This window comes from Cajanus cajan, chromosome 2 (genome assembly GCF_000230855.2).
Source record: "Cajanus cajan strain Asha chromosome 2, NIPB_CcT2T_4, whole genome shotgun sequence".
NCBI classification, from domain to species: Eukaryota; Viridiplantae; Streptophyta; class Magnoliopsida; order Fabales; family Fabaceae; genus Cajanus; species Cajanus cajan.
Genome location: NC_138518.1, coordinates 8,485,458 through 8,498,844, shown reverse-complemented (window position 1 = coordinate 8,498,844; position 13,387 = coordinate 8,485,458). Strand labels below are relative to the sequence as shown.

The following is a 13,387-nucleotide window of genomic DNA, read 5'->3' as shown; positions in this document are numbered from 1 at the left end:
GCATGGTATGAAAGACTTAGTAAATTTCTTTTGGAAAAAGAATTTACAAGGGGAAAAGTTGATACTACACTCTTTATCAAAAGAAAAATGAATGACATCCTTTTAGTGCAAATCTATGTTGATGATATTATTTTTGGAGCTACTAATGACTACTTGTGCAAGGAATTTTCAAGTGATATGCAAAGTGAATTTGAAATGTCCATGATTGGAGAACTAAAATTTTTCCTTGGACTACAAATAAGGCAAACCAAAAATGGAATTTTTATTAATCAAAGCAAATACTGTAAAAAAATTGCTCAAAAGGTTTGGAATGGAGAATGCTAAATCAATAGCAACACCAATGAGCACTACTTGCTACCTTGACAAAGATGAAGTGGGAAAATCCATAGACGTAAAGAAATATAGAGGTATGATTGGATCTCTCTTATATTTATCTGCAAGTAGACCTGATATTATGTTCAGTGTTTGTTTATGTGCTAGATACCAATCTAACCCTAAAGAATCTCATTTGAGTGCTGTTAAAAGAATTATGAGATATCTGTTAGGAACCCAAAATCTAGGTCTATGGTATCCTAAAAACATGCCTTTCAATCTAGTAGGTTACTCCGATTCTGATTTTGCTGGGTGTAAAACTGATAGAAAGAGTACTAGTGGAACATGCCATTTTATTGGATCAGCTTTAGTATCATGGCATAGTAAAAAGCAAAATAGTGTTGCTTTATCTACTGCTGAAGCAGAATATATTACTGCTGGAAGTTGTTGTGCACAAATACTATGGATGAAACAACAACTATCTGATTATGGTTTATCATTAGATCATATTCTGATTAAGTGTGATAATACTAGTGCTATCAATCTCTCTAAAAATCCAGTTCTTCATTCTAGAACAAAGCATATTGAGATAAGACATCATTTTCTTAGGGATCATGTTCAAAAAGGAGATTGTGTTCTAGAATTTGTTGAAACAAAGAATCAATTAGCAGATATATTCACAAAGCCCTTACCAAAAGAAAACTTCTTTTCAATTAGACAAGAATTGGGGATTCTAGACTCTTCCCACATTATTTTTTGACTCTTCTAGCAAATTTTTGGAAATTTTAAGAATTGTAATCGATTACGTATTCAAGTAATCGATTACCAGAGCGTATTTGTTTGATCTGACATAAATATAATCGATTACAAAGTTTGTGTAATCGATTACCAGTGCGTATTTGCTAATTCTGACACATGTAATCGATTACATGGTAGTGTAATCGATTAGCAGTGGGTGCTTTACTTATCTGGGTACGTGTAATCGATTATCATGGAATGTAATCGATTACCAGTGGAAAAATGCACAGAATCTGAAAAGGTGTAATTGATTACCGTATTCATGTAATCGATTACACTACTCATCTGCACTTAAAAGAGTGCGGTTCGTCTTCTTCCTCACGAAATAACCTCCATAGCCTCCGCGCCCTAACCTCTACAAATTACCATAACTTCCTCAAATCTCAACGAAATCAAGTCCCGTTTGTTCCATTGTTCTTCATTTTCAATTCTCTTCAATTCTACCGATTCGATTTTACAAAACAATCACTCAAATGGCGGAATCATCAAAACGTTGTAAGGGTTCTTCACGTTCAACCACCGCCGGCCGCCATCTACAGCCTCCCTCCGACGACGCTCCTGCGAATCCAATTCCATATACTGGACGTGCTCTCGCTCTGTTCTCCTCAGACGAACAACGAGATAGGTACTACCAGTTATTTTCTGAGTGAAATATTGTTGATCCCAAGTATATTAATGTTGATTTTTTTGAGGAAGAATCATTTGAGTGTTATACTATTTTTAAAAATTCTGGGTTAGTGGATTTTATGTTTATGAAGAACCCTGTTTATCCAGAATTAGTCAGGGTCTTTTACAGTAATTTGGAAATCCGGAATGGAGTTCTTTACAGTGATGTTAAAAAAATTCCAATAGTGGTAAATCAGTCTCTGTTTGGAGATTTATCAAAATTAAAAGATCAAGGTATTCTGTTTGAGGGAACGATTCCGGATACATGGAAACCAGAATATTCCCATTCCAATGCCCGAAGTATGGTTTGTGTAGATAATTCTGACATGACTGGAAGATTATTGGCTGGCTCAATGAAATTTGATTATAGAATCATGCATTACATAATTGTTCGGGTACTGCTTCCCCGCACGACTAACCTTGCACAGGCTTCAGAGGAGGACTTAATTTTGATATGGGTTCTAATCACTGGCCGGGAATTTAGCTGGGCTCATCTGATTAGGAGTCGAATGAAGAAGGCCTTGCGGGTTAATGCTTCTCTTCCATACCCACATTTTGTAACTACTATTTTGGAACACTTTAATGTTCCTCTGGAAGATGAAACATGGGTTCCAGTTAAGAGGGTCTTTGAGATTGGGGCAAATGCAATTGCTTCCTTTGGGTACAAGAAAACACTGGATAACACCTGGGTCAGGAAGCGGGATTTTCAAGCAGTAGACACTGATGATAGGACTTCGTCTCCACCTCCTCAAGATCCTTCATCAGCACTTCTCTCAGATGTTCTCAATGAAATTAGAGATCTCCGGTTCTATGTTGGTGAACGTTTTGATTCTCTTGACACTCGAATGACTCGTCTTGAGGAGGAAGTAAAATCTCTTAGACGCCCTTCCGAGTAGATAGTTGTCTGTGATTCTGTTAGTTGCTCTTTTAGTTTATCTTATGTTTTGGACTATTTTTACTAAATTTCTGAACTTTTTGATTAGGACATATTTTGCTAATCTAGGATGATTCTGCACCTTTGACTCTGACTATTTTGTATAGGGACATATTTGACTTTTGGTTCTGAATGGTGTTTGTTTATCTCATTCTATATTTTTTATATATTGTCTAATTCCTTTTGATGTTGCCAAAGGGGGAGAGGAAAGGAAAGAAGAAAAAGGGATAATTTATTTCTGATCAAAATTGGATATTTTGATTTGAACAAATTAACATGGTCACTACAACTGTCTATTTCTGATCAAATTTTTTATAAAATAAAATTAACATCAAACAATGATTTATTAAGGGGGAGACTAAGGGGGAGTGATCGATATACACTATTTTTTTTATTTCTTTCCATTTACAGTATGTTGTCATCATCAAAAAGGGGGAGAATGTGGAAGAACGTATGTAAAGGATTTTGATGATGCCAAAGAAGTTAAAGAAAACAAGAGGTCAAGTTAAAGCAAGGTGATCAAGAAACAAAAATCTCAAAATGTTTTAGATAAGTCTTGTCAACCTAGCTTAATATGTAAAAAGAAATCTTTAGAAAATATTGCATAAAGTTCTTGGCCATTTAAAATAAAGAATTTCAAAGAAAACCCAAATATAATTTTTTAAATAAGTTTTTGAAAATAGAAGTTTTTCAAATCCTCAGTTTTAACAATCTGGTGTAATCGATTACCAGTACATGTAATCGATTACTAGAGAATGGATACTCATATGTTCAAATTTGAAACGAACTATGGTAATCGATTACCAGAAGATATAAACTTCAAATTTTGAATTTAAATTTTACAACGTTTCAATCATTTTGAACTTTAACCGTTGTAATCGATTACCAAGTCTTGTAATCGATTACCAGAGCCTATTTTCTGGAAAATTTTAGAAAGACACAACTCTTCATGAAAAGTCATGACCTATGAAACAATCATCTATAAATACCAATAATTTTTCAGAAAAAGGTTACGAACTCTATTGTGAAAAATTATCTTTACATTCACTTGGCCAAAATCATTTGCAAATATTATCTAAAGAGTTCTACTAGATCACCAAAGTGTAAAATCCACTCTTCAAAGAGAGTTGTTCTACTTCATTCATTTCAACTATTGATCTGTAAAAGGAGAAAGTGTTGTTCTCCTTGGTGGTCTGTGATTCTCAACACAAGGAAAGGGAATTCCTAAGTGTTGGAGAAGTTGAGTCTTGTAAAGGTTACAAGCATAGTGAAAAATCTCAAGTGGGTGACTTGAGGACTGGATGTAGGCAAGGTTGGCCGAACCAGTATAAAATCAAGTTTGCAATTCTCTTTCCCTATACTTTTAATTTTGATTGTGAAGTTTTTGCATCATTACATTCAAATTGTTTATGATATTGAATTTATAAGAAAGAAGTTTGAAAAACTTAAAAAGAGAAGAAAAATTAGATAACTTAATTCACCCCCCCTCTTAAGTTATACGAGACTACTTGACTAACAAGTGGTTGGATCGAGCGCTTACTACTAGGCCAAAAGCTATAGCTTTTGGCCTAGTGGTAAGCGCTCGATCCAACAATTGGTATCAGAGTCAAGGTCATGAGTTCGATACCCAGCGGGGCAATTGCTGAGGGGGAGATTGTTGCGGGTTGCATCAATTGTCCCGTGGCGGAGACTAGGTGGGCCAAGTCACTGTCGAATCTTGGCGCTTGGGCTGCTGCGCTCTTAAGTAAAAAGAGTTGCGTCCTGACTATCAGCTATAGCTTTTGGCCTAGTGGTAAGCGCTCGATCCAACAATTGACAAGACTTATCTAAAACATTTTGAGATTTTTGTTTCTTGATCACCTTGCTTTAACTTGACCTCTTGTTTTCTTTAACTTCTTTGGCATCATCAAAATCCTTTACATACGTTCTTCCACATTGTTAAAGATTGAGCCTTTAAAGCTTGCCTTGGTTCATATGTTATACTTGGCTCAACATTTTCAATTTCCAAGTTATCATTCTTCCAACTAATTATAGACTATGTATAATCTATCATATCGATTTGTTCATTCTTAATGTTATGTGTTGTGCTTGAAAATATGTGATCAAGTATACAATTTTTTTCAATATTTAGGTAACGCAACTTTACACCTTGAAGTGCCTTGCTTACAAAATGTCGGATTTGTCCTCCATTGTGTCTAATTATGTGTATAATTTCTCACCTTTCCTTCGATTTTACTAAAATGAGAGGGGATGACAAAGTTTCTTTCAATTTTTGAAAAATGGCTTCACATTCTTCACCCCATTTAAGAATAGGATAGAAAATCAAGTTCCACCCACTTCAAACATAACAGGCACTCTTCTTTCCTAACTCTCCTTATGTTATTTCTAGAGTAACTCCACAACTAAACCAACCAATGGTAAGGAGAAGGATATCATGTTTGACTAAGCCCCAATAATTTGATTTGACCTACGAAATCTTATTCTTAGTTGGAAATTCCAATTAAGCAATTCAAAACACATGAAGTCCAAAACTTATTCATCCTCTATATAGGTTTTAATAATACTCAAGATCTGCAATTGAAGAGTATGTCATTGAACATGTAATGTGATAACATGTGAGTCTAAGTTGCATATATCAACAAAGTAAAGCAAATATTTTATGACACTAATAATCTGGATCTTGTTTTGTTGAAAAGCACAGTTTGACCAATCTAGGAAAGGAAGGAGCTAGGGGTTTAGAAGTGCAAACACAACTGAATAACAATTTAGTTTAGTCATTTATAATAGTAGTAGCTAATAAAGTCAACAAATTGGTTTTCTTAACTCTCATGACATAAATTAAAGTTGTGGAATTTTAGGTAGATATCCTTGTTTATCACACAAACAAGGAAAAATTTGGATGTAATACTTCAAGTATTTTTTTAGCATTGTTCTTCGATTAAAATTGAAATTTCACGTTAGTAATATATGTTAACAATTAATATAGTTATTTATAATACAAAATTTAAAGTTAGTTAAAAATAATTAAAAGTACTTATGGAAATGCATTTGAGTTAGATGGTAGAGACATGTAAAGGAAAGATATGAGAGTCGAAGAACTGATCACCAAGATGAAATCCTGGGTGAGCTTAATGCAGACATCAAAATCAGCCAAACATGTTCTTATCTTGTACCAATTCCCATTCTGCAGAAGGTATCCTAATAATCTCTCCTACCATACAAACTCCCATATTAATTAGCTAAATCAGGAGTGCAATAGATTGTTCGTTTTCCACCATAAGCCGAACAACCTATATCATTATTATTATGATCAGTTGTCGAAAAATATTATATGTACTAACACAGAACAGAGCTTTCTATTGATTCTTTTGACTAATATATAAAACCACTATAAAATCTTTCATATAAAAAAAATGTGTAAGGGCTATCAGTGTGTTTGAAAAACTGTTGAAACAAATTGAACGATGAATCAACTTGAAAGCTCCAAATTTTGCTTCGTTTGATGCTTAAAAATGAGTGAACTATCATATGCTATGTCAAATAGACTTCAAACATGCTCTATAACTTACAGTATTCTTGTATAGAGAATAAAAGTTAAAATAAAAACCACTATCATGGTTTTAAATTGCGGTCCGCAACACCTATTGCGGCTGCAATATTGCGTTGTGGCCTTGTCCGCAACGGCATCGGACCGCAATTGCGGTGAGACTAGAAATCACACATTTTTCTGCAACGTAACGGTGTTGCGTTCGCAACACATCTGAAATGCACCACAATACATCCACAATACAACAAATTGATACTATAATTTTAAAATAAATTAAATTATTCATTAAAATAATAGAATATTTAAAAAAAAAGGAATTAAAATGTATAAATCCTTAAAAGTAAAATATATATTGATAATTATAAATTTTTTATATTAAGTGAAAATAATTAATAATTTCACACCGCAACAACCGCAATCCGCATCGCAATACCCGCAATACCCGCAACTGCAGTAATTGCAACCGCGACCGCAACCGCAATTTAAAACTATGACCACTATACTGATCGAATGAATAGTTTAACATGTTCTTAAAAGTTATTTATCTAAATGCAATCTTGACCATTATGAATGAGACATAGGAATAGTTTGACAAATACATCCCCAGGATAACAAAAGAGATCTAGAGAGAGAGAGAGCAAAGTTGAGATGAAAGCATATCTCATCTTATCTAGAAATGTTTGTGAGGTGCATTTTCTTGGATTTGAATTCTCCCCCTTTCATCAGCCTAACCATAAGAAATGTCCTTCGGTTGAGGGGTCCTTGTCCATTTGTAGCTTGACTCTTTTGTTTGAGACTGATCACAGTTCTTTCTCCTTCTTTCATTATGTCCAGCCAAACACCTACGAAAACTTCTTTTTTGTGTCATCAAATTCATCTAACTCGTTGAATCTGCACAACATTTGTTATTAGTTTAGATAAAAAATAATAGCATTATATTACTAAATGGTCCAATACCTTACTAGCCAAATTTGACCAACCAATGAGGAGAAAGCACCAATAAGATTATATCTTAATTTTGATAGTAGAATTATCTTCTCTTTTTTTTCCCCCATTAATTGGTGCATTTCTAAAAGAGAAATATGATCAATTAGTGTAATCTCTAATAGATAAATAAACTCAATTAGTGTAATTTCTTTGCCTATAATACGTAAACCACTTATTCCATATTTTCCTCCTACTTGATAGAAATTCATGAAATCACCTAAATCATGCATAAGTCACCATAGAACTCCCATTTTAATTCCCTCACAGTACCAATCCAAAGTAAGGGAAATGAAATAGGAAAAGGCTTGTTTATTAGGGGGTGTTTGGATTAGTTTTCCATTTTTAAAAATTATAAAATCATTTTGAATGTTAAAATTACAAATAATTCAATTTTTAAAGTTATTCACTATGATTTTGGTAAGCAACAACACACTAATATTAACAGCCAATGGATGTTCTTTGTAATGACCCACTATGGTAGTTATACTTTGTGAAATCACTACTATTAGCAGGGAAAACTAAATTAGTAGAATGTACAAGATTAAGGGAAAAAGAAACATAACATACATATATATAACATGAGTATATAAGTAAAATAATCAAACTGATATAAATAGGATATATACATATATACAACCATCCTAAATAATCCTACGTTCTAGTGTTGGTCAAGCATACCTATACAAGGCGCATCAGTAGTACCACTATCAAAAGGGATCACAATATGATCTGTTCCTACACAACGTATGATCATTACAATCCAAACCACCATTGAAATAAAAAGGGTAAGCTAGAGTTCGTAAACATGTACATATAGAAAACAATTTTATAATATACAACATCACACTATATATCATACATGAAAGCTAAGACATCCAAAACAAACATTACCTCATCTAATCATGTCCCACAAAACATCAACAATGCATATGAACATACACACCTCAACATACATCATATACAAACACATCAACTCATGCGTCGTCACACATTCACCTATAGAGATCTCTTAACAACATGAGCAGTCTAAGTGATTTTCACCCTACTAACCAACCTAATCATCGCCTAAAGCACTGGCCCACTCACAATAAAATGGGATATCAATCCCTCCTCTAGTTTCTCGGGTCTCATTACTTACACTAGGAAAGTTCAATTCCACCGTCAAGAGTAGTACAGTTGGGTATAGGCTTACCACGACCTTGACATGCATTATCAAGTCACATATGAAATTCTCCCACTGGTTATCCTTAAGGAACCACGCAACATTTCCAGGTACTTGGTTAATGGTTGTAACCATTGACCTCATACCTTACTCAACCACTAACTAAAGACTTAGAGGAGACTTAACATACCTTAAAACCTACTCTAAGAGACACGCCTACTCAAGGAGGGTTTTCCAAACAGTGGCCTACCCAAGCACCACTCCAAGATACCTTATGTGAGATCTTCAGTTTTCAAAATAATTTCCTCTCTTCAAGTCCTAAGTTATCCATCATGCTTTAATGTCATACCGCATTCTCAAAATCGACACCTCACCATACATCTACCATCCAGTCAATGCATATAGAGATCAATAATATCAATCACGTATAGCATACCAATGCTTAATACCTTAACCAAGAATAACATACCAAAGCTTAGCAATTCATACAATAATAGCATACCAATGCTCCATTATTTATTCAACAATAGCATACTAATCATATAGAGCATATTAGTGTTCATCACCATTTCAACTACACAAAGATAACATATCAATATGCTTATTATCATTTCAAATATACAAAGATAGCATTCCAATGCTTATTATCATTTAATTACACAAAGATAGCATACCAATGTTTATTATCATTTTAAAATACACAAAGATAGAATTTCAATGCTTATTATCATTTCAAATACACAAAGATAGCATTCCAATTCTTATTATCATTATTCTACATCATGCAACAAGCAATAGACACAAGTATTCTATTCACGTTCACCAAATTCACCATCATATATACAAAATGTATCAACATGAAACTTATCAAAACATTCATCATGCACTGACAACTTTTACATAAAACAACCCATAGGGAGTTATACTACTCCTATCATGTTCATCCTTATCTCATATGAAAAAAAGAAGATTTTCTACAACATCGATCCTAACCTTTCCTTCACCAATTTTTCTCCTAAGCATGATCTACACTCATTATCTCTACTACATTTATTCATGCAACTCATAAACCACAAAAGGGACAACATGCAAGCATCAAAACTCAAAGAAATCACCAATATTTCAACCTTTCATCAAAAACACCAAAACCCCAATTTTCAACATGCAATCCCTTTGAATCCATCCCCACAGCTACAGATTTTAGAAATTCCATCAACAATAGACTTTTAATTCATTCAATAGTTTAATGTTTCAACCAAAATCCAAGATTCTAGCTTCTCTTACCTCTAAATGAAGTAAAATCGAAGAAATCTAAGGTAGAATAAGAATAACCAACTCTACACGAATTGAACAACTTGATTTGACGTTTTCACTACCTGAATCACAACAACACCACTCAAAAGAGAATTAGAAAGAAGAAGAAAAGAAGATTGAGAGAAAAATAGCTCATGGATCACATACCTTCTCTCTAGAATCCTTTCTTTAGAAAACTGAGGGAAAGAGTTTATAAGGTTCTATTTAAAACATAAACCTTATATACTCTTTCCTCTAGGATCAAACTGAGTGTTTGTCTAGAGAACCCCCTCTCAAGTCAGACCTCACATTCTCATTGAATAAAATTCATCATAAAAATATGGGGCTTACTGATAAGTTGTGTGACATTGTTTTCTAGCCACTGCTATTAAAATTGGATATGATTGCAGTTTTGTTAACTTTTACTTAAATTAAATTGCAGTGCCTTGACAAAAGGTCTACCAAGATAAAATATGGAAACTAGCAAGTCTATTCAACAATTTTTTTAAGGATTCATGACCTACAAGATAGGGGGGATCAAAAGTGGACTGAAGATTGTCTTTTCTGGTCATTTATTCTAATGACAGTTTCCAGTTTAGCAAAAGATTGGAAATAAATATTAGAAAATCAAATTGCATGTTATGATTATATCAACTTTCAGGTTAAAAAAAGAAGTTCAGATTGACATAGCTAAAAGAAAGAGGAAATTAACTTTCTTCTTCACTAGACCAATCAAGAGTTATCAACTTCTTTTTTGGTATACAACCACAAGTTTTCTCCATAGCAACTCTAATCTATTAAAATTGCATTAGGTCAAACTAATTAAATTGTTGTATGTCCATAGCAAAGGAAACCACTTAATAACTTGTTTATTTTACAAACAACTTGGAAGAAAGGAAATAAACCATTTTTGTTTAATGTGTCTAAATTTTGTGCCAAAAATAATCTCTGTCTTTCATTCAACATCAAATTGTATGTCATGATGATTCAAATGTCAAATAGGCATATCTAAAAATAAATGAGAGATTATCTAAATAATGCATAAGTAACTCTAGGATTTCCAATATAATTCTCTCATGTACCGAATTGTGTTAAAATTGAACAATGTAAATCATTTTGACATGAATTAAACATTCTCTCAGCACCAAAGAGAGAGAAAAAAAGAGATTATCAGATGTTGAAATGTGCATTGAGAGCAGCGATGAATGAGCGACGAAGTCTTTCTTGCCTCAACACAAATAGAATATTCTCTTTGCTTGAATCACGTTTGTGCGCGCACGAGAGAGAGAGAGAGAGAGAGAGAGAGAGAGAGAGAGAGAGAGAGAGAGAGAGAGAGAGAGAGAGAGAGAGAGATTATCCAATCTTGAAATGAGCATCGTGGATATGAAGTCTTCCCTATCTCATACAAATCGAATATTCTCTCTGTTTGAATCGCAAGAGAGAAAAAGAGAGATTATCAAATGTTGAAACAGACATCTTGGATAGGAGCGATAGATGTCGGAACGATGACTTTCCTAACATCGACTTAGACTAGATTCAATGACTTGATATAACAGTATTAATATTATTCAAATTATGATGGTGTTTACGGTGGAATTAGTTTTAAGGATTCTTTTTACTCGGACTAGCACAATTAATGTTTCAATTTAGGTATGTTAACGTTCTTATGGATTTGAAACACAACGCAAAAAAGAGAGACAGAGTGGAAACTTTCAATGATTGCTTGTCTCTAAATATTCGTTAAGTATTATCAAGCAATAATGTTCATGTATGTAAATACTTAAATACATAGAATGAACAACACGTATATTAGTAATGCAAATCATAGTTCATTTCGTACAATGGTCAAATTACATTACACATTAAAGCATACTGATCAAAGTATACGAATACACTACGTGATTAAAAGAAGAAAAAGAAAACTATTCTACTTCTACCCCTAAAAACAGAAAAGAAAAGTGACCGAGAAATAACCATACCCAAAAACAATTCCTTGCACAAAAGCCATATGCACAGGCAGAGAGTGCTTCAGATTCTAGTCTTAGTATGAGTTTTCCGACCTCGTGAAAGGCTAAGCTTTGCCTATTTATAGAACTCTCGAGAGCAGTTATCTTTCATCTTCATGCGTTGTGGGTAGGGGTGGGTATATGGACTTGAGTCCGCGGACCGGTCCGTAAGTCCGCGGACTTCACGGATAACGGGCCCATTCTTTTTAGTCCGTATAATCATACAGATTTTTTAGGTCCGACCCGTTTAGTCCCAGATTTTACGGATTTAATCCGCGAGCCCGCGGATTACCCGTTTAAATGTGGACTCAAATTTTATTATTGAAGATGCTTGATTATATTTGATAGATGTAATTGGACTTACAAATATTTTATGTTTGTTTTTAAGATATTAATTAAGACTTTGATGTTTTAAGGTATTTAGACTTTGATGTACTTGGACTTACAAATGTTTTATATTTGTTTGGTTGTGTATTAAGACTTTTAAAGTTTTAAGGTAGTAAGGCTTTAATATTTGGTTAATAGTTGGTATGCTTGGACTTTAAATTTTAAAGGCATTGAGACTTAAATATTTCTATTAGAAATTTAGAATGTGTAAACTTTGTTATTTAAGACTTTGATTTATTATTTACAATGTTTGATGTTATTATTAGAAGTATATTTATATCATTTTATATGGTTTTTTTTCCTCATGTTTTCATAGGTTAAATAAAGGAAAAGAAATTCAAAATCTGAGTCAATATTCATTTAAACAATTTAGATTTAATTGGGCTCGTGGACTTATCCGTTTATCCGCGGGCTTCACGGGCCGGATACGGACTTGAAGATTTAAGTCCATTTATTTCGCGAACCGGATTTATCCGGCCCGTTAAAAATGCGGACTTCGCGGACCGGGCCTTAAACGGGCCGGACCAGTCCGCATACCCACCCCTAGTCGTGGGTATGTAACTGCTCTTCCATATGAAATACGTGCTGTAAAGTTTAACTTCCCATATGTCGCCACCGGCCCAAACGGGCCTCGGCGGTCGCGAAGACGGTCGAGCTCGCTTTTTATTTTGGTTTTGAAAATGTATTGGATTATTAGAACGACTTGTTCTCAAACTGAGACCTTGTCGATCTTATCCAATTTATTTATTAAAAGTCTCACCAATCCATGTTAATCCCAAGCGGGACCCTCCATGGATTAGCGGTTTTCGTAAAAGGAGGGTTCGTGGAGTCGCCACCAATGTTTTACTCAAAACATTGGAAAAAGGGATAAGGCAATCGATTCAAAAATCGACTTCGGCCATTACAACCAGAGTCGGGTAAGGGAGTCGGTTACGCGTGAGGAAGGTGTTAGCACCCCACAGCGCCCCTTTCGGGTTCCCTATGACAGATTATTTCTAAAATAACAATATAAAATTACTAAATTACCCCTATTTATTCTAAGCAATTATAAATTAACTATCTACATGATGACAGTTAAATATGCACACAGAAAGCAGTAAAAGAAGGGATTTTTAGAAAAGAAACCTCTTGAAGCGTTCTTTTTATATATCAAGTAAAACTGGGAAGCTTTTTTGGCGTTCCCTCGCTCTACAAGCCCGCTCACTCCTTCCTAAAAATAATTTTTGACTTGGAAATCCGGAGGATTTCCCTTCGACTAGGTTCGATCCTCAAGCAAAATGGCTCGGGGCTCAAGA

General features: G+C 34.1%; 1 pseudogene; it reads left to right on the top strand.

The window, feature by feature from the left end:
- The first annotated feature begins 335 nt into the window (after positions 1-335).
- Positions 336-1,193, top strand: LOC145955234 (secreted RxLR effector protein 161 pseudogene; annotated as a pseudogene).
- Positions 1,194-13,387: the final 12,194 nt, after the last annotated feature.